The sequence below is a fragment of the Rattus rattus genome, chromosome 4, assembly GCF_011064425.1.
Source record: "Rattus rattus isolate New Zealand chromosome 4, Rrattus_CSIRO_v1, whole genome shotgun sequence".
In the NCBI taxonomy this organism is placed as follows: Eukaryota; Metazoa; Chordata; class Mammalia; order Rodentia; family Muridae; genus Rattus; species Rattus rattus.
Window position 1 is genome coordinate 28354724 of NC_046157.1, and position 23289 is coordinate 28378012.

At 41.3% G+C, this 23289-nt stretch overlaps 1 protein-coding gene across 1 annotated transcript in view; it reads left to right on the forward strand.

Annotated features, from left to right (window-relative positions):
• Zbtb20 (zinc finger and BTB domain containing 20) overlaps window positions 1-23289 on the forward strand; it is a 257502-nt gene that overhangs the window by 83016 nt on the left and 151197 nt on the right. Inside the window, exon 2 of the mRNA XM_032900209.1 lies at window positions 15624-15663. The gene's annotated coding sequence lies outside the window, so the exon portion shown is untranslated. The remainder of the gene's footprint in view (window positions 1-15623; window positions 15664-23289) is intronic.

Here is a 23289-nt window from a genome sequence, read left to right on the forward strand (position 1 = left end):
GGGAAGAGGTCCTACTAGAACCTTCACCTAGGAATTTAAGAAAAGAACAATTTAAACATAGCTTCTCAAAACAGTTCCTAGTTTTACGACTCTGCATGGAAACTGGTTTGCTGATCGCTAATACTGTTGTATGAAATTTGTGTTCATAGACAGGAAGCATGGGACATCAAAAGGGCCTGACTGTGCATAGCATATTTTTCAAATGCCACCAAGGTATTTAATTTGACAAGACAATGAGTTTTATAGGAAAAGCTGCTGAAAGATTCCAAAGGAATTTGCATATGAAACAAAGGAATTTGTTGCAAGCTTTATTTTAAAGATGTCAGATGAGGGGCAAAGAAGTTGTGCTAATTATTTTTCTCAATGTTGTGGCAAGAAATCTGACAAAAGCAGCTTAAGGAAGGGTACATTTTGGCTCACAGCTTGAGAGCACCGTCCATTCTGGCTGGGAAAGTCTGGGGGCTAAACAGCTCTGAGGCACAGTGTCCACAGTCAGAGAACAAAGAACGCGGGTGCTCAGCCTCCTTTCCCTTTATCTATCCCAGGACCAACCTATGATATGGGGCCTCCTGCTTACTTAGTGGGTATTTCCTCCTCATTAAAGCCCTCTGAGAAACCCCCAGATATGTGCCCAGAGGCTGTCTCTTTAGTTGATTCTAATGGTGTCAAGTTGACAAGATTAATCATCCCAGAAGTCTAAGCTTATTGATTGGTAAAAGAATAAAATGGGTGAACTTTATTGATTATAAATTACATATCAGTGAGTTTGACTTTAAAAAGTAAGAAGTGAGTGAAGAATGAACTTTTGAAAAAGCAACTCAGACATTTTTTTAATCCATCACAGTACTGATTCCCAGTTTCAGCTGGAAAACATACTTTTGTGATAAAATACTGTGACAAACAAAATAGGAATGACAGGGTATATTTTGGCCCATCAAAGCCTTAGCCTTCAATGTGGTTAGGCTTCAGAAAGGCCCATCCATATCATCCTCTATAAAAAGGACTACTTTGGAAACCTTGGCATTGCCAACTCCAGATAATTTAATCAGGGAGTTGATCAAAGACTGGCAGATTATATTCGAGTTTATGACTGTGCATTCCCTAGGGCTTGATTCCAATGAGCACCTTAGCAAAGGGTAGGGTGACCACAAAGCACAGGTAAGTGGAAGGGCAGTCAGTGACAAATGCCATCCTTAGCATAGCTCTGTACAGCATCTGTAATGAATGTATGCTCTGCCCAGAGAAGGTACTCAAGACTCAAGAACACAGACTATCACACGTATCATAGCTTGTACACGAAACTCTTCACATGCAAGCAGACTGTCATGAAATCCATGTACGAAGTAAGAGCAGAAGAAACTGGCAAGGCTGGATAAGCCCACAAGTGCCAAGATAGAGAAACCAAAGAGTAAAGCTGTATACACCATGCTCCTAGTGCTTCCATGGGCCAACCATTACAATAAAATAAACCTTTCTCTGTTTACTAAAAAACATTGATGAACTTGGCCCCAAACAGTAGTTCTGGTGGCATACTTTCCTATTGACCTTAGAGTTCTAGAGGACTTACAGTCCACCGTGGTGGGGAAGGCACAGCACTAGGAGAGTGAGGCTAGCCTATACATCACATTTCATCAACACACAGGAAGCAGAGAGAGAGAAAGGCCACACTACAGAGATAAGGAAGAAGCACAGGGTCAGGTCTGTGTGAGCTCAGGAACTAGGAAGGCAACGCTGGCAACCACAAACACAAGGACTGGAGGCTGGGGAGGCCTTTAGCCCTAATGACAGAGAGGAAAAGAAAATGGAAATTCATAGTCTAAGAGAAAAAAAAGGAAAACCAAAAGCTGTGCTGAGCATGTAGAAGAGAGGTTGTTTGTTTGTTTTGTTTTGTTTTAAAGCCAGAGATGTCCCAGTAAGGAAGTTTATGCCTGCCTCACATATGTTTTGCCATAGACTTCAGGGACGCCACAAATGGTGGGCTAGCATCATGCTAGGGGGCATAGAACACATTTGGAAACATAGCTGTGCTCAGGGTTTCTTTTCCACTCACCACTATTTTATGAGCTCTGTTGGTCAGCCTGGCCTGCCTGTCACAAATTCCAGAGATAATCAGCTTTAGGGAAAGAGCTGTCCTGCCTCGTGGCTTTGGAAGTCTTTGATCCATAACCCATTGGCCTGTTGCTTTGGACCTATGGGGACACAGGATTTCATGGGGCAAGTGTGTGACTTGTGGACTGCGTCAAGAAGGGGTGCAGAAGAAAGAAAGGTAGGAGCTGATGTCCTAATATCTTCATCAAGGTCACCCCTGTAGGGCAGACTCCCTTCTGGTAGACCCTCCTTTCTGAAGGCTATGCCACTTCCAAAGTTCCACAGACTGAGGAACAAGCCTTTCACATGAGCCTTTGGGAGAGACTCATGATCCAAACTGTAGCATCAGCCGTGCTCACCGCCATTATCAAAGGATGTTAACCTAAAGGGAAGAGCGCTGTGGATGAAAGGGAAGAAGAAATAGGAATGTGTCATGAGACAAGGGATCATCTTCACAAGAGGCAAATGTAGTACTATCCTTAAGACTCCCACTCTGTGCTGCTTCTCTCTCTCTGCTTCCTTATATCTATCAACATCAGAGGTCGAATGGTTCAGTCACCTTTCCCTACCTAAGTTCCAAAAACAAGAACTCCCACAAGCTTACTATTGATTTGAGTTTTGTAGGGTATTTTGAAACATGTTTTTACGATGTAGGTCAGGCTACCTCAAACTAACAACATCACTGCCCCAGCCTCAGTATTGATAGGATTACAGCTGGTAACACCACACCCATCTGATCATATTGCATTTTCTCCCCAGCATCCTGTACCCAGAAGTTAGTGCTTGGTTAGAGAATGCTTTTATATGCTTTGCAGATGACACTGTACAGCTAATCTTGTCTATCCTGTACATTCAGATCAACCTGGTTTGTATTTTTAAGGACAGCTCTGTCCCTATGGGCCCTGTCTCCATATGTCATCCTAGCAAAGTAACCAACCATGTTCTTCACTGTGAGATACCATGCCCCAGTTATCCTACTTTCTTGAGTGAATGGAAATGAGCATAAGATGTAGGGTTCAGTAGTTTCCTAAAGCCTAGGAGAGAATTGCTAAGCCTTTTCTCTTGATGCTGTCTATATATATAAGTTAAAAAACCTTTGGGGGAATTTGAATAGGCATTTCTAAAGAGGTCCTCCTTTCACTCCAAATATGAATCCTTATAGAATTCCATTTTTTCTCTTTTTTTTTCCTACTCCTGATCCTGTTATAGCTTCTCTAGCAATGCTAAAACCCAGCTGGTCTGGAGATTAATATGACCAGACATACCATGAATTTTTTAAATCTCAAAAGTCCCAGTTTCTGCCTCTTCATCAATCAAATATAGGTTATATATGTGTGTGTGTGTGCAGTATATTATCATAAGTCTCTCAGTTCTTTTCTTTTTGCTTCAATCCCTCTTAAATTATTCCCATTACTTGTTATAAATAGGTAGGACAAAAAATGTGAGGAACAGAGAGACAAAGGGTGTGAAGCAGTAGAAGACAAAAACAGCAAGAGTGCTCGGAAGAAGGGAGTCCAGTGTGAAGACAGGCGAGGTAGTCGCTGCCCCCTTCTGTAGTCTCTCTTCAGACCACTTCCAGGTTTAATGTCCTTAGCCTTTTCACTTAATGCCCTCAAATAGCTTCTTCTCACTGCTAGCAGATTGTTCCTACCTGCCTCACACAAGGAAATCTCCATGCCAGCATCTTGACATACTGCTGCCCCGGCCGCCGAGTGCCTGGTTCGCTGACTCGGGGAACTTGGAACTGTTGCTCCTGGATCCACCGCCTCCAGGCCCCATGTTGGCATGGACAGTGTTAATGGATAATGTAAGCCTGGAAGAACTTAAGCGATAATTTGGTTTTACTTCATTAACATTCAAAAAATAAACAAGTAAACTACATGGTGAATTCATTAAATTCTTCTACCACTGTTTAGGAATATAAAACCTGCATTTTTTAAAAAAGGGATTGATTGGTGTCATGTACGTATTTGTTCACTTCTGTTTATGAAAGATAATAAGACTATTGCCATGAAGAGGAATAATGGTATTTATAATTCCACCACTACTGTTTATATGAGATGAAAACGTCTGAAAAGAAGCAAGACAAACAGTGGTGCTCTGTCCACACATTAAATTCTCTTTTGCTGTTAGTAAGACATGTGAGGGGGAAAGCTAGTCCACTAGTGTAGCATTGTGCGTACTGTCTGCCTCGGTGGTACTAAAGATTCAGTTTAGAAAGCACTAAAGATACTGAAGGAGGTGTCTCCTTGCAAAGGAGCGCAGGAATGTGTTATTCATTAGGCCCGGAGATCATTTGAGGTTATGGTCCACTGGCGAATGCTCAGCCACTTCTGTCTGGAAGACTAGGAGACGATTAGGGAAACCAGTGATTTGAAGTTTGCCTATAATTTCAGATGTGCTTCTTAGGGACTGAGTCCTATTAGTCGTTCAAAGAGAAAGAAATTCGGACCAAGTTGTGAAGATCCATGTCAAAAAGTTAAAAGGCTTTCTGTAGACTTTAGAATATTTTCATGTCGATTTGAGAAAGAAAGAGAATTGGAAGCAGGACATGTTAGCTGAGCAGATACTGCAGGCCACAAAGAACGAAGTCATCCATGTCATAGAGCACATGAGAAGAGCAAATAAAGATGACAAAGGGGTGGCCTGTGTCAGGTGGCACAGTCACCATCACCCTCTAAAGTAGATCATCAAACGAAGAGCAGAGGCACAGGCCTCCCCAGAACAGACTGGGAGAGGCTCCATGGCAGGATAGCATGGGAGGACTGCAGTCTGAGTGGCAGCCTAGGCTGCACCAGGCTGTGAACAAGCATCTGCTAAGCTAATGAACGGATAACGGATGTACAGTGCCATCTGAAAGATACTTCCCACCTTCCCCTTTGTCTGAGATGAACCTTCAAAGTAAGTTCGGAAACGTTAGCAGACTTAGTTTTGAGAGTTGAGTTTAATAAAAACATAAAGTCACTAATTTTTAAATTGTGTTCTTTTTAAGTTCCATTCACATTCCTCATCCTGTCTCCCTTCATATTTTATTGTCAGTTGGAATAATTTTGCATTAGAGTGATAGGTGACGAATCCAGAGAGATACTGAGAGGTGTGCTTTATTGAGTCCCAAAGACCCTGGAAACTTGCAAGAGGGTATTTGTAATCATAGTCAGAGTACAATCCTATTGGAACAGGAAAACAAGCTCTAGCCATGTCTGGAGAGCCATTCATAAGAGCTTAATATAGGTAACCTGTCAACATGACACTTCTAACCCGTGTGGATAAAAGTGAATCATGCCTTGCTCAAATCTGGGCTTTGCTTTGACACCAACTTCTCCCATACAACCCTCTATTGGCAGCTTTGCCTAAGGCCGCTCGAAGAACATGGCCAGATAGTGTGTTGTAGAACTTTGATAAGGCCCATGGTTTCAAAACAGGATTTAAGATACTTCAACAATAATTTTAAATATTAGATTATGTTTCTTCTTGTACCATGTCCACTACAGGAAGAAATGTGTGCACATTTAATAGTGTATACATAAGTCATTTGCAGTGGGAGAGGTTGAAAGGTCACGACACATTGGCATCCTCTCTGCCCAGTGGTACCAAAATTAACCAGTTTGGACAAGGGTGAAATCTGATAGTTTGCCTCAGATAGGACATTCAGAAAAGACCATTTTCTTCTCTATTTATGTCTAAATTTTTATAACTCTGAAGCCCTGTACTTAGTAGAATTGAGGGAGTTAGCATAGAATTCTTCTTGCCAGTTGCAGAGATGAGAGATTTTCAAGTCTGCTGGTTCCTCTGAATAGTTTCCTCCACGAGCTAGAACCTGCTTGCCTCCCTGTGTCTGTCCACAGTGCATTTCTGTGATTTATCCTCAGAGATTTTTTAACAGACCTTACACTTACTGTCTAAATTAATGACGTTCCTTTCTTTTGCCATGGCAAAAGCCACTCTCCCTCCCCTAGACATATGTTAAAGGTGGTTGTTCTGGGGTGTGTGGACATGTTCTGTGAAAGCTTTTTCCGTTCCATCATGCTGACAGGCAGACTCCATTAAGTCTCCCACCATCATCATGTTCAGCTTTTTGCTCCTTTTCTGAAAAGTTAGAAAACAGTTATCATAAGAATTTTAGCGGCATTCACTTTGGCAAGAACAAATGTGGAAAAACATGAGTCTGTTCCTTGAAGTGGAAAAACGAGACGAGTTCTGTCCTTCTTTATGCAGCACTCTTCCTGACACTGCTTGGGAATAGGGAAGGAGTTCCCACTAAAGCACAATACCTTTCTGGTGTTCTCTCTCCCTCAGCATTTACTGTGTATTATCTGGTACTTAGAGTGGACAGGGCAAGAGACTGAGTGAATGACAAGAAAATGTTTTTTCTCAATTATTTCCTCACCTTTGAATAAATGCTATTTTGTGAAGGTTCTCAGTCCCCTGGCTGTTTTTTGTACGTGTAGAACCACCCTTCACCAAGGCAATGCTTGCCCACAGACATGGTCCAACCCTCTGACCTCACTGCTCTGGCTCTTGTAATGCTCAGTGTAGGAGCAGTTAGCTCAGTGCAGGGGTGGGAGGGTCACTTCCCAGGGAGAAACCAAGATTAAAGGAAGGCTAGGGTGCTTCAGTCTAGGGTGCGAATTGATGAAGATGAGAATGAAACCTTTTTGTGTAGTGAATCATTTGGGCTTCATTGGGCCGAGACAAATGGACTTCCCTTGAAGGGACTGGTAGTAGCCACTGTCAAATGGTGAAAATGAGTTCAGGGTGTGAGACAGCCTTGGCAAACTGGTACATTTAGAAATTCACCTCTGCTAACACTTAAGACTCAGTTTCTTATGGTTTACCTTACTTGTTTAGACCTCACTTTAGAAGCAACAATTTCTTCCTGAAACTGCGGGTAAAATCTTTATATTTTCAGAGTCTGTCGTGGGTTCCCAGTTAGCGGATATCAGCTCAGCTCTGGTTTGGTCTGAGGATCCACTAGGTCACTATATAGTCTATATAGTCATCTATATAGTCTAGTCCCTTCAGGAAGTGCGAGGCTGAGGGGCAGAGAGAAACATTCACAACTCCACCATCCTTAACAGGTGACCGACTGCAAGAACCCAGACACTTACAAGGGGAGTCTAAGGCCATGTGTTTCTGGGGTAGAGGAGATTATAGTCTTCCTGCACTTATGCTAGCAAACAGCTCGGGACCAATAGGGGTGAGGAAGGAGAGATACGCTGCCGAACTTTCAACAGAAACCATCGGTGCTTTCCTTTTTCTGAATAAATTGCTCTCATGTTTATAAAGTATCTGAACAGAAAATCCCAAAAATGCTTATAATATTGAGAGGAGAACATATATATGTGTCTCATCTAGATTTTTTTTTTTTACTTGAAATTAAGCAAGGAGCAAATTGGCCTTTTTGAAGTGAACCAGTTAACAAATTGAAATTTTGAAGAGTGCAGCAGAGAGCCTAGTTTCACCCCACATACACATGGGGGGTAGGTGTACTGGAGGGGGGCCTTATACCTCTTTCATTACCTATGAAAAAAACTAAATTTGGATCTTGTACAGACAGTTGAGAAAATGCAAATTCCCCTAAGAGGAAGTATTAGAACAATTACTGAGTGCAAACTGTGATATAGAGACTAGAATTGACTGGGGATGTCCACAGAGAAACAATCCCTGTACATTTGGTCATTTTTCTACAGCTGCTTGGTGATGAGAATGTGGCTGTGGAGATCAGAACGGGTGGAGGGCGGGAGGCAGAGAGTGAGCTTTATGAATCTAACAGCCTGCATCAAGCCTGTTGTGCCCAGCTTCTCAGATTCCAGGCTGCTGGTAGGCAGGCTCGACCCTGTGCTGTTCAGTTCATTCCTGGCGTTTGAAACCTCCCAAGCAGTGGCTACATGCATCCGCCATCATGCTTGTAAGCTGTCCGAGTTAGCTTTATGCTGACTTTATTTGCTATGGTGATACTGAACAAAATATCTCTTTTGAGAGGTCTTAGACCTCTCTCCTCCCAGCTCCTGATCACAGTAATAAACAACCTCAAGAAGTCATTAGTGGGGACTAGCTCAATTGCCTGTGACAAGTCAGCTATGAAGAAATTGGCATAGTTTGTCTCTTTGATTCCTGTTCTTATGAAAATAATGGATTTGGAAAAAACTACAGTTCTTTCTCTCTCAGTCTGTTTTTGTAACCGTATCTTTCTTAAGTTACATCGAAACTGACTTTGGGGGCTGGGTGTCTAGGTTTGGGTGTTCCTAACGAAAGTCACTACAACTCCAAAGTTTGAATAGTCAAAGCTCATCTTTAGAAATAGCTTTCTTCTATAACTGTGCACTAACGTGTGTGTGTGTGTGTGTGTGTGTGTGTGTGTGTGTGTGTGTGTGTGTGTGTGTTGACCTTCCTGGAGCTTTTGCTCTCTGCCTGCCTGTTGATTGCAGCATGTTAGTGTTTTGTTAAAGAACTGGGCAATGGTTCACTAAGCTGCTATTCTGACCCGTAGATAGAATAGGCTCATCGTCTGTTTAAGAAATGTAGCAAACTGCTTTTTAAATGAGATTGGCCCTGACACGGTCACCAGAGGCATTCATTTGAACCTGTGCTGTGGGTGACGGACACCTCTGCCGAGCTCCAGAGCTCCAAGGTAAATAGAAAACAGTCATTGACTGCTCCCACCCAGGAGAGCCCCAGGAGTCGATCAGGGCATGTGGATTCTTAAGCATATGGGGCCCATTTCCTCATTTATAGGAGCTGGTCACTGGTCCTCCTGATATTGTTGAAGTTGGATTTGGGAGTAATAATACTGAGTTTTTATGTTATGTTCTGGACTTTTCTTCCACCTTTTTTAATTGAAAATTTAGTTAATAATGCACATTCAATTCCAGACTTATGAAATATTCAGCTAACCTTCTTAGATGTAAGAATGAATTGTTAGAATATTGTTGGTCTGTAGCTAACCATTATGCCAGAACTGTAGTAGATTATAGTACATTTTCCCTCTGTTTTACTTGTGTCAGAGGCACTTGGTAAATTGAACCAATACCTAAGTATCCCATATACTATTTTTATTTTAATAACTTACTATCTGTGTTGCCTAATTCCCCTTTAAGTTTAGGATGTATTTTATTAAACTGTATTATGGGTCTGTGTTATTTGTAGGGTCAGCATTTTATAAGATTTTGTTGTCATCTTGAGCTAAGTAGAGCTCGAGAGGTTATTCAATTCACCCCCTGGCTGGAGGCAGACTTGCATTTCTGCAATCCAAAATAGATGAGGATATTTCCTATTTTTAAAGAGCTGTGAAGAAAGAAATTTCATAACTGCTCGTAGCAATCTATTTGATTATTTACGACCAGCATATTTAGGGTGTTCTTCTTGAAGCCTTAAATTCTTCACTCACCTATTTGATATATTTTGCCCAAGGACAGAAATGCCAATCCTGCTCCTCCACGTACTGACTCTTCCAGTGAGAAAACTGTGAAGATGCAACTCGGCTTTCTTCCCTAAATTATCCCTATTTTTTAACAGTTACTTTTATTTCCATAGCTCCTTCTGTGGCAAGCAGGACTATTTTTAAAAGTTCTGTCATATATGATGCTTCTGACACAGGCACTGCATATTTTAATTCCACTGTGCTGGTGTGGAAATAGCCCCAACTTTTCCTTATATCCTGATGGACAGAGCATTTGTGCTCATTTAACCTTGAGGTTTAAACTCATTCCCAAAAAAGTAACTGACTCATAGCCTTGGCTAGACCCAGGAATAAAGAACAGCAGCACTCCTGATCGTAAAGCTCCTCTTGCCCCCACTCCTAAAACACACTAAAATTAACTTTCCCTTGACCTCTCTTTCTACTGCTATTTATTTACTGATTTGACAACTTTTTTCTATCATCTTTGTCTCCTAAAATAGACAGATGACATTTATTCAACAAACATTGGAGTGTCGTGCTGTGTTTAACACACTTAGCAAGGTTTGGGAGATCCAAGTGTGAACTGTCAGCAAAGGCTTGGAGACACGGATGTCCTGGGCATGCGCAGGGAGAAACATAATAGTCTGTCACAGTATATAAAGAAACAGCGGAGAGGAAAACAGAGATGGGCTTGGGCCAGATTGTGAAAGGCCTTGGATGCACTTAAGCAAATAGTTAGTCGTGACAAGGATGAAAGTCACACTTTGCAGTCTGTATTACAGAACACTGCTCCTAAGTCTTTAAAACACAGACCTTGCTTATGTTGTCCCCACAGCTTAACCAGTCAGTGGGCCTAAATACCTGATTACTTTCTGTCTTTTGCTATGTGGGTCCTAGTTTTTTTCTTTGTATTTTAACCATTTGAGGGAGCCTTTGGAGAGATGGTCACCCTCTGTTCCCATGGATTCGGATACTTATCTGTGCCTTGGCTGTGCTCATATTCATTCTATGATCCACCGAACCAAGCACTGTTCTTCTCTGTGTTTCTATATTGAGAAGTTTTGGAGTATTTGTGTGATGGCAACAATCTCTGTAGCAAATGACATTAATGGTAGACTAGAGCAGTATTGTTGCCTTTAATTGATAGGCCACATAGTAACAGTGTCAGACTTTTTAAGGACACACACACACACACACACACACACACACACACATATTCACCTACCTACACACACCTCAATTTGCTATAGGAAAAAGGAAAAATGGAATTACATCATTGAATGCTCCTAAAATCTTCTAGGGAGGGCAGAAGAGGGAGGAACTGGGGTGGATATGGTCATGTTTCCTTCCATATATGTATGAGATTCACACACAAAATAAATTATAATTAAATTAGAACCCACCTTAAATATAAATGTAGCCTCTGCCACCACTCACAGAGATGCTGCTCTCACTTCATTTGCTTTCTTGTATTTTCTCTGATCCTGTGAGCATCATGAAGAGTCAGGAGAGGTGGACAGGGTGGGGCAGGTGTTTAATTGTATCTTGGCAAAGGCTAATACATAGGCCATGCCATGCCTAATTACTGAACTTTGGTTCCTACATCCTCTCTCCATTGGTTATTAGCCTATCCCATCATCTGAGGTTTAAAGGAAATGTTGTTCACAGCTTATGTCATAACGTTTATGATTCTTTTATTTCTTGAGATGGATACAAAATAATATGGTCTCATAAGGCCAACTTGAGCACAGGAATTTTTTATTTTCTCCCATTGAACAAAGGAAATGAAAATACTTAAGCAAAGGGCCCAACATGGTGTTGCAAAGAATCTGTCTGCACTCATGCCCTGTCTTTAACTCACAAACCTTTCCCCATGTTTAGGTTAATAAAAAAAAAATCTGGAGAATTAAAAACTCCCTAATGCAGAGTACACAAAATGCCATTAAGTCTAGTATAACACTTCCTGACTCTGTCACATAAAAACATCTTGCATCCAATGCAAAGATGGATTATCAATTGACAAGCGTCTGTGGAGCTGGCACTCGTTCCGAGGGGCATGAGTATCTGGAATTCCAGTAGCTCCCCAGCCTTTGGAAATCCCGGAAGTCAAAGTACTACTCAGCCTCATGTTTGCGAAGACTCCCACATACAGTGACTAAATACGATATTTCTACAACACTAGAAGACATTTAAATATATATATTTAAACATAAACATTTAAAAATTGTCGCTACCCATATGAAACAGAACTACAGACCCACCTAACTTTGAGAAAGACTACCGGAAGAGACTAAGAAGCCTGCCTAAGAGGTCACGCCTTTACCCTTCTCGGCCAGCGAGATCAGTTTGGAACTGGAGTTCATCTGAATTCCTGGGCTCTGTCATCAGTGCAGTGACACATTCTAATTTTCTGATTCATCTGTGATGAATAAGCACTCCCTTTTCTAGTCACAGTCCTCAGAGAAACCGATTTTGCGAGTTATGATGACTTATTTCTTTTCCCTTCCTTACTGAATTATTATTGTTCCCTCTTAGCAAAGTTCGTGGCACTCTTTGTCACCCAGTGTTAATCCATATGCAGAAAAGCCGGCTTGGCCAGTAAGGTGGCCTGAACTTTGAGTTAGTTCAGAGGGAAGACTGGCAGGCAAACTTCTGTTGTTAACCCAGCCAGATACCTCAGCTGGCAAGCAGTTCAGTCTTCCCCACCATAAAATGGGTATAATAATAGCTTTTCCTCACCACTGTGAGAGACTCAGAGTGCAAATCAAGCCCAACTTATGTCCTTCCAAAGCAAAGCCTAAACCAGCCTGCAAAATCCTGAATGAGCCCAGCCTTCAAGGGGAAACAGCAAGTGGGAAACACCTAAAGGTAGTATAATTTAGTGGTTAGAGTACGTGGACTGTGGAATGGCACGGACTCACTCAGAGGCTAGCGGCTGTGTGATTTGGGGTAAGTTTCCTAGTTTCTGAAATCTCCTCTTTCTTCTAATAAGTGCAGGGTAACAGTATTTTTCCCCTGTAGTGTGGGTTCAGGGATTCGCTTTGACAGTGCCTCTCACACTTGCCCTCAGGCAGGCAGTCCTCAAGTTGGAATGGTCCAGCATTCCTCCAGGACACGGCCTGGTATGCCACAGACAGGACATTTCAGGGAGGTCTCGGGTATTAGCCCTGAAAATACACACAGATTCTTTTTCTCTTTTCTGTTCTCAGTATATTCTTGTTTGTGTTACTGAGCTAGAAGAAATGCAAGGCCAAGAAGAGCATCTGTTTTGTTTCTTTTAAAACATCCAAGAAAAAGTTAATGGGGAAATGGATATATGTACAAAGAACAGTTTAAGTTATTTATACACAAAGAAAACCAGCCCTTCAGGAAAACTGCCATGTGTGAGTATGGGTGCCTCTGGGTACCCCGTAGAGCTGGGTTGACACAGATGCAAACTAGGCACACCTTTCCCTACCTGATGCCTGACATCAAAGCACTTACTCAGAGCGGGGACTTCTGTCCCATTGCAGTAACCTCTCCATGGACATTTTTAAAAGGAATTATAAAGTGTGGATAATGATCTAAGTACATTATATACATCATAGATGAATTATAACAGGGCCCATTATTTTATATTATATACACACACACACACACACACAGCAGTGAATGGAGAAATTATTATAAAGGTCCAAGCAGGGGACCTTAAAAGAACTAGTATCTCTAGTCATACATCTTTATCAACTTAGACCTTTTTTCATTTTACATTTTTAACATTTTCTTTACTCCTGGCTTCAGCTTATGTTTGGCTTAAACTTTCTGAAGATAATTCAAAGAGAATTTTCTTTACTCATCCCCCAACCCCCAATCCATGGGTAATCAACCCAGAGGAGTCATACATGTGGACTTCTTTGGAACCAGACACTCCTTGAAACTTGTTTTGAGCTTTCTGGGGAAAAGAATTCTCCTAGGAACCAGAATCATCTCTAAATGTTGAAAACCACTGCCCCAGAACATTATGTAAATTTAAATTAGGTGAACTAGCCTTTTCAGTTACAATTAAATTACAATTAGGGCCTTGGAGATTGACACTTTTGGCATCACAAAGCAAAGATTAGGCATGGCCACACATTACTCCTCCCGCCTCTCACTTGGTGTGAGCGCCCACCGCTGGGTTTTAATGTCCTGAATTATTTGGCCTTTACAGTTTTATATCCTTTGCCACATATTTGTGTATTGAACCTAGAATATTCCACGCAAATGTTTTAAATCCTGTGCAAAACTATTCTACTTAATTCTTTGCATTTCGTATAAAAAACAACTTACAGACATATAAGGTGACTATTACTCGGGTGGAAAGGGCACGTATCAATACATAACATTTTCAACTGAGCAAAAGTAAATCTATGTAGATGAATACATCTTGTAAAATCACATAGCAGACTGAAATTCAATCAAGAAGGAGGGAACCTTTTGACAGTTATGAACATTTATGAATTTTACATGAAGTATGAAATTAAATTTTTAACATTAGTATTAAATTTGGGGTCATTTTTTGTCTTCCATTAATATATGAGGACAAACTTATATCCCCCAAACTCCCAATTTAACTTTGTTTTGTCTTAAACTGTAACATACACTGTCATTTTTCTGTCTTAGATTCTTGTCATTGGTAGTTTGTGCATCATTTTACATCAGGGAAGATAGATTATTAGTCTTCACATATGTTGGTCAGTCTGATAACTTTCTAGTTTTGTGAGTAAATGCTCCTTGGAGTTCCAATAGAAAATTTACCTCCTCAGATATAATGACATAACACCTGATATGGTTTTCAAAGATCATAATCTATTTTTGAGTCTTATTTGATCTGTAGCAGGCAATAGATAAGTGGTAATTGAGCATATTTTATAGAAAAGTCACGAGGCATATGACCCTTTACTTTCTTGAGAGATAAATCATGCGCGAAAAATGGGGGAGGGGAAAGAATATTGAAAGAAGAGGGAGAGGGGAGGAGATAAAATGACGAAAATATGCACAGTGCGGTGGTTTGGTGTCTTGGTGTGTAGAGAAAACATGAATATATAAAACTATAGTCTTTGAAGACTAGCCTATCGATTGTGCAGAAAAAATAAGTTACTGCACAAGAGCCCCCAGGTGTGTCTTACACTGCTGGATACTGGGATCCAGTCTGCAGATCTCCTTTGGAACTCTTCCTGTCCCACGGTGACCATCACCATTCACAGCTGCAGGCACCCAGGCAGGTTTCATACTGACCACACAGGGAAAACATTTCTTTAGAGTGGTCTCTTCCATGGCTCACTTGTCCAGAAAACCTTCTAGAGAATGAGGCCTCCTGAATTTACTTTTCTGCTTTGGCGTTTTTCAGTGTGATCGGGTCCTTCATCTTGATACTTTTGGAGGCTTTACGTGAAGTGGAATAGCTGGCGTTATCTGTGAGACTGGTGGAAGGAGTTTTGTTACCTTAATTTCTTCTTGTAAAAGAGTTTACTATCAAAGCTATGGTGCATCCCAGTAGTAACCGATTATTTGTTTTGTTGTTTAAGGGTTGTAAAGGATAACTATTCGACTTTTAAACATAGAATGTCAAGCTATCACGGTCAACTTCCCCAAACCTGAGAGTGTCATCATTAGAGCCACGTTTGGGTGCATACGTTTTTGTTCTGTTCACCCTATCACAATATCGCCATCAAAAATAGAGCTCTCTGCAATACAGGAATGTTCTGTGTGCTGTTCATTAAGGTCGTCACAAGCTGCACATGGCCACTGCACACATGGAATGTAGCTGGTGTAACTGAAGATCCGAATATGAAGCTTTTTATTAAAGTTAAGGAATGTATGGAGACAAGTAGAGCTAGTAACTGCTTTAGTAGCGCAGGACCAGCCCTCTCGAGAGGCTGTCTAATAGAGGTCAGGTGACATCAGGAAAGGTCTTGGTCCTTTTTGTACACGGTTATACTGGCCTCAGTCATAGCAAGGCTGCAGCTCTTGAAAATTGCTGAAGTGGACATTAATGATTTTGTGCCTACAGGTGACAAAGTGTGAGTGCAATGAGTTCTATCAGTATCTCAAAGTTCTGTGTTCCCTTCTGCATTAGATTTTATGTTTAATTCTTTGTCTTTTCTTTCATTTTCAGTTCCTTGACCACCAGTCTGTTGCCTGTTTCTGCTCTTCATGTGAGTAAAAGTGGCTTCTTTACCTTTAAGAAAACAAGTGTTAAATTTGTGCGAACGCTGGGTTTTGGCGTCATGTTTCCTAGTTGACTTCACTGTGGTGTCCAGCATCCATGGTTAGTGCTTTTCCTGCTTGGAGCCAAGTCGGGTGGTAAACTGGTAATCTGCCCTCAGTGAGGGAGCGGCAGCCCAGCCATTGTCCTCTGAAAAGCCTGCCCTTTCCCTCCTGCAGCTGCTATTTGCAGAAGTCCTGCTCTTCCGAACTGAAGCTTACAGTCCACAGTCAGATCTCAGCAACAGTTGGGCTTTGCTCCTCTGTCAATCAATGCGCAATTATTTATTCTGCAGTTATTCACTCGTCCCTAGGTCCAACCATTTTTAATTTTAACTTCTAGATCAGAGCTTTCATTTATTGACAAAATTTATAATATCCTTTTACCAAGAAGTACAAGCCTGAAAAGTAAATAGGCTAAAAAATTTGTGTAAAATTATAAAGTCTAGGAAGAAAAATAAAAGAAATCCAGGATTCACATGTGCCTGCAAGTTTATAGAATGTACCATTTATTTTCAGAAAAAAACTGGAAATTTTTTAGGGGAATAAAAATAAGAAATGGGGAAAATGATTTAAAATGAAAAAGAGAACATTTATTATTTAAAGACCAAACCAGGCTGCACTGAGCAGATTTGGATAAATATTACTTTGGACTGCTTATAAGAGATTCTGGGGTAATGAAATCAAATAATCAAGTCACTACCAGAAGGCAGCACCTAAGAAATCCTACAGAGACGGGCAGTCAGCTCATATCCTAAGTAATCATGGGGATCCTGGTAGTTGCATCTTCCTTTGTCCCTTATTCACTTTGCCACCACCCAGCCTCTCCAAGTCTTTTCTTCCTCGGTGATTCCTGTGTTGCACTGGTCTGTACGAACTGGAGCAGGAGTGGGGCCGACCCACACGTGCGTGGCTTTCACTTTCATTCCTAGAAGCCTGCAGCAAATTTAAGAAAGCAGAATGCAGAGAAAGATGCTAAGGCTAAAGTTGAATGTGACATTTTATCTGGCATAGAAAGGAGATTGATTAGACTCCACAAAGACTGGTGCTGTGTTATACAACAGGGCTCGGTCCTACCTGGCCTTAAGCCTTCTCATTCCCTATTCATTCTCCGCGTCGGTATAGTGGGTCAGCTAATGCTTGGGAGGATGTCAGTGTGCATGCTCATGGTTACCACTGTGTGCCTTCCTATCCTTCCCCTTCGTTACCTAGCACTGCATATTTCTAGTGCTCTGACTGGCAAATCATTTTGTTACAGCTCTTTTGTGTAAAAACAGTTCGCATAATAGCTCAGTGTTAGACAAGGCATTAATCCTCACATCACCAAGATGAGTCAGCACGAGGCGATGTACTTCTGCCCGCCTAGCTCAGCTATTATGACGTCAGTGCTTTAGGGCAAGCATCAGGCACAAACTGTATAGGAGACCTATGTTACCTAGTAGAAATCAAGTGGGGAGGCCTCTAATTGAAAGGCCGTGTCGGCCTTGTAGGAAAATGTGAAGCTAATTCTGTGCTACATCAGCAGAGCAGTTTCTGGAGAATTTTTTTTTTTTTTTTAAAGCAGAGTAAGGCTGAGAAAAGAAAAACCTGTAACAAGCTATAGTCCCTTCATGTACTCATGACCTTGTCCCACCCCCAGTCAGGCTGTATGCTTGCTTACTTGACTTGTTAGAAATCCTCGAGTTGCCTTTATGCCAGCAGAATGACGGGGCCAGTAACAGTCCTGTGTCCTCAAGTGCCCCCACAGACGCAGCTGATGGCTCCAGGGGTGGTACTCTAGAGGCCCATGAGAAGCAAAGGAAAAGTTCCTTGGGAACAAACCAGAACATTATCCCCCCAGTGCCTCTCATTCCCGAGTGCCTCCTCAATGACCTCCTCTGGACAGGTGCAGAACTCAGCCTGTTTGACCTTCTGTCCTTGGCACTGCATCCAGTGTCCGAATCTGGAATTGACCCAGATTTGAATAGGAGTTGAATAGCTGCCACGATTTCCTGCAAGAGTTTTCTGTCCCATTATTCTTCAGCAGAAACAGAAAGGAAAACTCCACAACCTACTATGCTGCCTCAAAGCAGATGACACAGATAGCCCTGTTTGGGAAGCCCAGTTTGTGTCAGCGAGGCTTCTCTGAAAATCAGACCCAGATATGAAGTTCTCTTGACAGTCCTTTACAATATTAAAAGTTAATCATCAGCGGGTGATAATGTACTCCCTTACTGACATTCTCTGTCAAAAAAAATACTGCGTCACAGCCTCCATGCCTCCCCACCCCAGCTAACTCTCGCCCAAGCTGGTCACCAACCCCTGTGATGACTACCGCAAAATGCCTTAGTGCTGGGATTTTCCACCTTCATTAGATTTCTAGTGGTCTCCTCCCATGCTTCTAAGAGCCACTACTACTGCTTGGCTTGGTTTTGATTAATTATGCACACTTCTTTATTTAGTTTTCAGTCAACAAACGTTTATAGAAAGCCTGTAACAGAGCTTGGTTCTGGGAACTCCAGGATAAATGAGAAATGCCACCTTTCATTAAGAATGGCACAGTCTGGGGTTGGGGGACAGCTCATGCTAGAGTACTTGTAGTAGAGCTCAGTGAAGTGGAGCAGGAGTGCAGGCCTGGGCTTGCCGCATAGCAATACAAAAAGAGAAAGAAGAAAGCCCTCAGTGTTCTAGGGAAGATGACCATGTGTGTAGAGGCTGTTTTGTGACAGGCACTGGAATGCAGGTATCTTCAAGTGCCTACCCATACAGAAGGTTCAAGCTGACTCACGAAGTGAAAATAGTTACCAGGGGTTTACCAAGTGGGCACAGGAGGAGAGAAAGAAAAGGGTTCGTTGTCAGAGAAGACAAGAGCATTTAAAGGTGAGGTGGCATCAAGTAACAGCCAGATCTAGCTACTGAGTTCTCTGGTGTGCTACAGTGTGCTAGACAGGAGTCAGGTGAAGGGGCCTCCGATGCCAGGCAAAGGAGTTTAGAATTGATCTTGCACCCCTGCAGATATTTTAAAGAAACCTAAGGAAACTGCACAAGGCCTGAACTGTGCAGTGGGTGGAGACAAGAGGTCATTTCAGAGTGCTGACTCAGGCATTAATATTTGCGTAACTCAAGCATATCTTTGCCCTGCTGCACAATGCTTGCCTTGCCCTCTAGGAGAAAGGCTGATGTGATTGTGGTGTCAAACTTAAAGCCAAACATCCTGACAGGCGCTCCACTGAAGGCCTCAGTCGAACATCACGCTGAGCTCCTCCTACTAGTCCTGAGATACACAGGGTTCTTCTGCCCGCAGAGAACGAGGGATAAGAGGAAAGAGAATATAAGAGACAAAAGCATTTTTAAATAATGGCTCTCTAAAGTCAATCAATCCCCGATTTCCTGTCATTTTTCCATTGCTGCCTTTTTCTAAGCAAAATTTCTAAGCCATTGAACTGAATTGCAACTTACGCACAGCCGGGTGTTGAAACAATTCAGTATATCCACTCCTTCTCTCTGAATTAGAGTTCACCATAAGTGTGCTTTTCTCTCGTTCACTTTGGGCTGCCAGGACAATTTAAAGGAGAATTTCAGCAGCTTGTATCTCACGTACCATGTTCTCTTTGCAAACTGGAGTATATGCGTGGGTGTGTTTAAGTTGTCTCTATATTGCTTTCTAGAAAGGTTTGAGAAGATGTACAAGATGAAGAGTAGGGACCTATTAAAAACCCAGATCCCCCAGTGACCTGAGTGCAGAACGTAGGCTGGTGATCAGATGGTCAATTATGTGTTTGTCAAAACACAGTGGGCTGCATTCCAGACTGCCAGCTTTGGAGGCCCAGCTTCTGCCAACCAAATGTCATCTGGGAACATGCAACACTGGGCACTGTGAAGGAGTTTGAAATAGACCATGCCACAGCCAACCTACTGCCAGTCTTATAGCACCAATATGGCGTGCACAGCCGGGCCCCACGTTTCAGAGCTCAGGAATTCACTGTACTCCATTCAAGGGGTCAGATGGGTTCATGTTTTCAAAGCCTATGTTCCCTGGTTTGAACACTGTGACTTGTTCCTCAGCAATTTCCAAGGGATTTTTCCCATCACATCTCTGTGGAAACCTCTCTTTCTGTGGTGCTTATGAGAACCTTGTTAAATGTCCCAGAGGAGAGGGGTAAAAACAAACCAGCTCTCACAATGACTGTGACTCTTATAAGGGATTCCAAATCTAAGGAAATTACATTAAAGGTGCATAGCTTTTAAAATATCAGGAACCACCTTGGCAACTTATAAAAAGCAGAAGGGCTTTGCCTATTTTATAAAGTGATTTGCATATACCTGCATAAATAATGTCCCCACCTGTACTTTTATGCATTTAGGTTGAATAAATTAAATTCAGTGATCTTTAAAATATTCTGTGTCTTTCATTGCTCAGACACCATTTCCAAGAGCCTTCGTCTTCGCCCCGCCCTGCCCCATGATCGTAGTTGCCTGTTTGCTCGTTCATCTCTTGGCTAATTCTGAGAACTAAAGTACACTGCACACCAGTCTGCAACAACCAGAAACATTATCGTCCTCTGCTTGAATTTCTCTTTTCCTTGCTATCATGGGGCCAAGTGTTACTTATTTTCACAAGTCAGCGGAAGAGTATACAATTAATGTGAAAGCAAAGCCCGAGAAAGGATACACACACAGTGCAGAGATGTTAGCCTTACAGTATTGTTATATTAGCCTTCCTTTCTTCCCTTCTCCCTTCTTTAGCTCCCATGCTGTTTCTCTGTCTCTCATAAGGTCTTATTATGTAGTACTGGGCTGCCGTAATTGGATTCATCCTTGCTTTCCTTGGCCATCGCCATGATCTTTCAGAAACTGCCTGTCTACCAACTCCTATCCGTTATAACATGGGCCTTCACATCCAAGCCTGCTCAGTAGAGCAGCCATAGCCACATTCATCCTACAAGATGCTCAGCATGTGCCACTGTTTGAGAACAATCATATTTAATGGAGTTAAAATGCATAGTTGTTGTGCTTGCTTATAATAAAGGAACTTGAGGTTGAGTTGAAAAAAGAAGTTAAAACTATTGAGTGTTTTTTATATGCATGAAAGACTATAAATGACTAAATTCCAAATGGAATGCTATAATCCAGAAAGTTTTATAGGTTTTAATCTCAAAATTGTGCCTTCTTAGCTGAAATTTTTCATGTAAAATACGATTTGACTGGATCTTGAAAAATGAATAAAATGTAAAAAGGAAAAAAAGTAAGATAATAATATTTGAAGCAAAAACATAACCTGAATGTTGGCATCTTGAAGTGGTCCTTAAGTAACACTGGCTTTCCTCAGTCAAGATCTAAGACTTGATCTTAGAAGGAGAGGAAGATAAAAGGCCTAAGAAGTAACCCACCAGCTAAAAGCATCGGTAGAGCGAGCTTCGCTGCCTACATTCAATCCCCAGAACCCATATACAGGCGCAGAACAGCACCTCCTCCACAGTCATTCTCTCTCTCTCTCTCTCTCTCTCTCTCTCTCTCTCTCTCTCTCTCTCTTTCTCACACACACACCATATACATGTATACAATAGATATTAATTAATTAATACACAAGTAAAATTTCAAACAATAAAAATGGTAACAGAAAATAATTTTATAACTGTTGCTTGGAAAGTGTAACATCGTGGTTAAGTCAAAACGAGTTCTTGACCCTCATGCCATTACTTTAAACTTTTAAAAACATGAGAAGATATATGAAGATAAGAAAACACCTTGCCAAGTCACTAATTTCACTAGTGTGAGTAGGAAAGAAAGAAGAAAGATTCTAAAATCCTGCCCATACACAGTTCGATATCCCATTGGATCTGGTTTGAAACGCAAACCAAGGACTATCTTACTAGTAGGATGACTCATCTCTGCAGAGCAGAATAAAAAATAAGGTAAGAAAGAGGCAAGACAGGGTTAGAAAACTAATTTGAAAACTCTGTATAAAGAAAGTACATTCTTACTAATGCCCAGAAAGCCTGAAAAGTGGAGAAGTAAGGAAGATAGAAACCTGAAACTAGAACCAGTAGGACAAGCAGAGTCCCATTTGTCTAAGGGGATACCCCTGGGGTCACAATCAGGAGCTCTACTGTTTGTCCCAGATCTATTGCTTGAGGGCTTTTCAGAGTCTCCACCTTGCTTCAGTTACTTGAAGGAAGCAAGCAAAAATCAAGTTGATTAACTAAGTAAAACCTATTGGAAGAAAAATACAATGCTTGTATCTCTGCTTAAACCAATAATAGCAGTATTTCCTGAATGGCTGCCTTGCTTTGGATAGTGTGCTGTTTAAATCAGTTATCGGATTTAACTTTTTAAAGCACACTATTAAGATATGTTCTTACTATAATTGTACAAATGAGGAAAACTGAGATTTACCAAGTTTGATTAATTTTTCCACAAATACTTAATAAGTGTTAGAGATAGAACTTGAATTGGGACCATCTGTTCTTAAAATCCAAGTCCAAATTTCATTCAGCACAGGCAAGTGTCTACTAACATTACAGAGATAATGGTGATAAAAACAGACATTGTCACTCCTGGACCTTACAATCTGAGGGATATAGTGTAGATAGTGATTACATGGTCAGACGGAATATACACTTTCAACCTGTGCTTACTACAGGAGAGGAAAGTACCAGATGCTCTAAGAGCAGCATCTAAATGAGTGTGGAAATTTCCAGAGTCCTTCCTGAGGAAGCAGCGTCTGATCTAGTATCTGGAGATACAAAGCAAGGAGTGAGGTTGGTAATAGGAAGGAGTCCAGGAAGGGGGCCCACACATTTAAAGGCCCTAAAGAAGAGGGCGAAGAGAACTATCCAATCTACAAATGAAAATGTACCCAGGGCCTGATGATCCTAGGTCCTTTGGAACCATATCAAAGATTTTGATCCTTTTTTTAAAAAGGATATTTGGAAAACAAACTAAAGAAAGAGCATGTTTCGATTTCTTTTTAATTTTATTTTAGAAAGATTTGGGACTTTTGAGAATTATAAATACACTCATGTAAAAAAAAAAGTTTGTATAGCTATTTTATTGGTAATTCTCCCCAATAGGAAACCATCCAATCACCTTCAGTGGATGAGTGCTTAAGCAAACTGTTGCACATACATACATTTAGAGATGCATATATCACTAAAACGGAATGAGCAGCTTGAATAAATTTCAAGGATATTTCACGGAGTAAAATCTAAAATGGCCAATGTCAAGATAGCAATCTATTATCTATACACAGAACTCTCATACTGACAACATTATAATGCTGGAGAACAAAGTTGTGGTTCACAGAGTCAGAAAAGGGAACAGGGTGAATGCGGTCATGGCCATAAAAAAAGTAGGAAGACATTTGCAGTAGACGAGAGGTACCAACTCCAGGTCGTCGGTGTGTGGTGGTAAAAGATGCTGTTGGGATGAATAAAAAATGCCTAAATGGAGGTCTTGATTAAGAAGCACAAAACAAAAACTTAAGCAACTCTTACTGTTAGCTGGGAGAAAGAATAAAATCAGTAACATACATGTGGGGTAGGGAAGAAGTGAAGCAGTTGTAGGAAATCAGGAAACATGAAAACAGAAGGCAAGGG